This window comes from Neomonachus schauinslandi, chromosome 4, assembly GCF_002201575.2.
Source record: "Neomonachus schauinslandi chromosome 4, ASM220157v2, whole genome shotgun sequence".
In the NCBI taxonomy this organism is placed as follows: domain Eukaryota; kingdom Metazoa; phylum Chordata; class Mammalia; order Carnivora; family Phocidae; genus Neomonachus; species Neomonachus schauinslandi.
In genome coordinates, this window is record NC_058406.1 from 88,562,739 (window position 1) to 88,568,095 (window position 5,357).

The following is a 5,357-nucleotide window of genomic DNA, read 5'->3' on the forward strand; positions in this document are numbered from 1 at the left end:
GAAAGAAAGAAAGAAAGAAAGAAAGAAAGAAAGAAAGAAAGAAAGAAGAAAGAAAGAAAGAAGCAGAGAGAAAGAAAGGGAGAAAGAGAGAAAAGAGAAGAAGGGAGGGAGGGAGGGAAGGGAGGAAAGAAGAAAGGGAGGAAGGAAGGAAGGGAGGAAGGAAGGGAGGAAGGAAGGAAGGGAAGGAGGGAAGGTTTCACAGTCTTGGCACTATTCACATATCCTTGGCTGGATAATTCTTTGTTGTGGGGGCTGTCTTATGTATTGTAGGGTATTTAGCACATTTCTGGTTTCTACCCTTTAGGTCCCAGAAGCACACACTCTCAATCCAATTTTGACACCCAAAATTATCTCCACACCTTGTCAATGTCCCCTGGGGGCAAAAATGCCCCCAGTTTGAGACTCACTGATTTAGAGGCCCTGCTTGACATGTTTTAGTTCTCTCAAAGGAATTCAGAGTGAAGGTTATATACAAATTTCTCTAAAACTGATATTTAAGCATTACTAGAAAAATACATTCCAGACAAAAAATCATGCACTGTATTACAAATAGGATAAGATGGTCCATAGAATGTACATACTAATGAATGAGATATTTACTATGTAGAACAAAACCAGTGAAGAGTATGGTGTTTCAAAAATTGTGCCGTGGTAAACCACATGAACCGTATTAACCATATGACTGTCTTTCTCGAACCCATAGAAGAGATTTATACCTCCTCCCTTTTTATCTAGCTATGTATCTAGAGTGTTGAGTTTTTTTTATTTAGAAGATTGTTTTTCTTAGCTATTAAAATTCTTATGGCATTTTTATTACCATAGTCAATGTTTGTTTACTGTAATGCTAATGAATGTTTTTGAGTTTGGTTGAGCTTTTCCAGTAGGATGGTTCAAGAATGATTTTAACAATGGAAATTTACAAAGGGAGTGTCATCATGTTGTCTAAATTTTCTGGGTATTTTGAATAAACATTTTTAAAATTGCCAAGATATTATGCTCTAGAAAATGACTTGAGTGGTCTGCAATAACAGCTTTTCATTTGGGTTATGAGTCTTAAGATTCACTTACAGCGTCAACTCTAGTAGTTTCAGAAATGCTATTATGAGCCATTTGGAATTTTAAAAGCATTCATAAATAAATGCATACTAGAATAGTTCCAATTGGCTGGATAAGTAATGTACATTTAAAAAATTAAAATAATATCAAAATGTATACACACTTTGGTTAAATAGAGTAAGTGTCCTTCGAGTCATTCAAATACATTCTTCATCATTTGAGTGAACTTTTCAGAAATGTTGCTTTTGCATTTTATAGCAAATAGCAAATAGTACATTAGAACCAGCAAATGCCAGGAATAGGAGTAAAGATTTCAAATAAAAGAGAAAATTACTTGACTATTTTCATGAAGAGTAAAAATCCAACACCTGTTGCCATTTGGTTTTCAATAGCCTTTTTTATGAACACTGAAGTGGAAAAATATACGAAGGAATCAGAAACTTTTCATTACTTTGTATTCAGCATGGTAGTATTTGGAAAGAATTGAATTAGATTACATAGAATGAAAATTAATTGAGCAATTGCTTTTCTTTTAGTGTTTTATATATTCAGAAACTTTATAACAGAAGAAATAACAAATACCCTTATTTTCTGAAATCAAAAATTTTCAATCCACATCCCCTCCTCCCACGATCCAAGAATCCTGAAGTCTGTGTGAACCACTCTGCCTCTTCTTGTCCAGATCTTTGTGGTCCTTTTCAGCTGGCATGCATATGTTTTACTTCTGTACCAGGTGGGACCATGGAAATCTGTGTTAAGAGCCCTAATTTCCATTGGTACACAGTCAGCCATCACTATTTGAGGTCCTACTTGGCCCTAGTGTGTTGGCACAAATGGAAAACAAACTCTTTTACTGGTCCAGCAATACCTGTGTCCTCTTAGGCTCAAAATCCGGCCACCTCTGTTATCCTTTCAGATGCTCACTTCCATTCCTCCCTTTCCTGAGAAGCCCCATCTCCTTCTCGAATAAACACTTCAAGATAGCTTCAGATAGATCTTTAAAGTAGCTATCAATTACCACGGGGGCAAGTGAAGCAAGAACCAAGAGGTTTAGCTTCTCTTTCATTCATTCTATTCTCTCCTAACAGTGAGAATAAATCAATATTTTAATAGGTCTATAAATTTTATATATTGCCTCTACCCATATTTCTTTATTCCTCACAAAATTTTGCAACCCATATTGCTATTCTACAGACTCAGAATGACACTGAGAAGGTCTAGTTGTCTTGCCCAAGGTCACAAAATTGGAAGATGCAGCAGAGCTGGGATCAAAACCATCGAAACCCAACTCTGTGACTCAAGCCTCTCCGATTCGGTAAAAGTTTCAAGCTTGAATGGATAAGCTGATGAAGGACAAGGTGCTATTCCTGAATTTAACCTTTGATGACTATGGAACAAGAATTTCCATCACAGTATTTAGTATCTATAGTAGGTAGAATAATGGCACCACGAAGATGCCCACATCCTAATCACCTGAACCTGTCAATATGTTAGGTGACAAGGTAAAAATGAATTAAGGTTGCAGATGGAATTAAGGTTGCTAATCAGCTGACCTTGAGATGGGGAGACTATCTATCCCAGGTTATCCAGGCAGGCCCACATGGTCACAAGAGTCCTTAAATGTGGATGAAGAAGGCAGAAAAGTGAGTGTGAGTGTGATGGGATGTGAGAAGGACTCAATCAGCCATTGCTGGCTGTGAAGATGGAAGGAAGCAGGCAACAAGCTGAGGATGTGGGCAACCTTTAGAAGCTTAAAAAGGCAAGAAAATGGAGACGCCCCTAGGGTTTCTAGAAAGGCATGGCGCCCTCTATTTTGGCCCAGTGAAACCTGTTCTACACTTTGGAATCCCAGAACTGTAAGATGATATCTTGTGTTGTTTTTAACCACAAAGTTGGTGATAATTTATTATAGTAGCCATAGGAAACTGTTACAGAGTCTATATCAATTTTATGGTTTTAAAATGTTATAACCAAAATTAGCAAATAATGTACCAGACAAAAAGATTCCAAGAAGTTAGTATTCTGTTATCGTTAAGAAATTCTCAGCCCAGGGGCGCCTGGGTGGCTCAGTCTGTAAGTTAAGCGTGTGCCTTGGGCTCAGGTCATCTCAGGTCATGATCCCGGGGACCCAGGATCATAGGGATGCCTGCTCAGTGGGGAGTCTGCTTCTCTCTCTGCCCCTCCACCCCTAGCTCTTGCTCTCTCTTTCTCTCTGTCTGAAATACGTAAAATCTTTAAAAAAAAAAAAATTCTCAGCCCAAAGGCTATACTAAAAATATACAAAGTTTCCAAAATTTTTCTTTTTTACATTTATTCAGGCATGTAATTATTCAATCAGCAATTATTTATGGAACACCTATTATTAACTTGGTGTTGAGGAGATTGGTGGGGGGCAAAATAGACAAAGTTTCCGTTCTTCATAGATTTCTGATCAGAAAATTCTCAAAATTTAGTTCACTGAGTGTTATTTTATGTGAAAATTGGTCAAGTAGAATGAGAGTTCCAAAAGAAATTCACAGTCAAGTGAACTCTGGATCAAAAGAGAAGGTGCTGGAGACGGGGGTCAGCCCCAGAACCTCTTTTCTGGTTCATCCTTTCAGCCGAGGAGCATTCAGCAATGCTTCTGCCTTCTTTTCCAGAATCACTCTGCAATCTCCTCCTTGTTCCTCAAGATGAGTCGTACAGTGGATTTGGTCTGGACAGGCTTTCCCCTTTTTGCTGCTTCAATTATCTTTTAATATTTTCACTGTTAACCACTGAATTACAATAACTTCAACAACAAAGCCAAGAGGTAAAATTTAAAAGCCTACAATGTTCTTACAACTGTAGGCTTTGACTCTTTTACCTTTTTTAAAATTTTATTTTATTATGTTATGTTAATCACCATACATTACATCATTAGTTTTTGATGTAGTGTTCCACGATTCATTGTTTGCGTATAACACCCAGTGCTCCATTCAATACGTGCCCTCTTTAATACCCATCACCAGGCTACCCATCCCCCCCACCCCCCTCCCCTCTAAAACCCTCAGTTTGTTTCTCAGAGTCCATTGTCTCTCATGGTTCGTCTCCGCCTCCGATTCCACCCCCCTTCATTTTTCCCTTCCTACTATCTTCTTCTTTTTTTAACATATAATGTATTATTTGTTTCAGAGGTACAGGTCTGTGATTCAACAGAGTACTTACACCAGAGAAAACAGCAAGTGCTACAAATCAAGCCCCACCACCCCCACCCCAGCTATTATTCAACATTTACTAATACTCTACTGCCTGTATCCCATGCACCTGTGACAGTGCTTGACATGCTGGCTCTTAAAAAATAGTCACCAAATGAATAAATGGAAAGATGAATATAAAACATTTAATAACAACAAGTGATACCACCATCAGGAAATATATGTTAATAGAAATGGCCTTTTTTCAACAAAGCAACAACCTTTCAACAAACACAAACTTTTTTTGCTTTGTTGAAAAAAGAGTCACCTAAGAAATTGCTTTTAAGGAAGTCTTTCCAATAAAATAAATGGTGTCAAATGACCTCATTTCCTGTTCTGTCTCTGTAGAACCAGTGAGTTGAATGGTGATTTAAAAAAAACAAGCCATTATGATTTCTTTAATAGCCTCCCCCTCCATTTCCACCTTTGTTTTAGCTGCAAGGAACTGACCTCCAAAATGTCAAAAATTAATTGTGTTATGGAGCAGACAAACCCCATATATAATTTGTACACATTTTCTTCCAATGGTGATGAGAAGGTGGGAAGTTTGCAGACTAGGACTAACTCTTTAGGTGAGAATAATGGAGAAATAAAGACCATTTCCATTCAACAATACACACTATCCAATTAAAAATAAGATAGAAAATAATATCAAAGCATATTCTGATCCTTCCTTGTATCTCCTAAGACTTCCTTCCCACATATTATCACTTCCAAGAAGACTTTTTTTTGCAGAGAAAGAATGAGTATCCCTCTCCTATGGGCTTCCATGGTTTAATATATGTGCTTGGGTGTATATACTATATATTTATCATATAAAGCACAATATAATTGACTGTAATTACCCCCACGTGAGCAAGTAAAGTTTAATGACTCTTTTGTTTATAATTTGACACTCAGAGTAATGATTCTACTTTCTAGAGTGCCTGGCACATAATAGGAGTTCATGAATTCATGATCAAATTATACATTCATCAGTTAATGAATAGTGCTTTATACTTTAAAGATAAACTCAAGACTTTGGAAAAACTAAACAACTAAGAAAGAAAGAAAGAAAGAAAGAAAGAAAGAAAGAAAGAAAGAAAG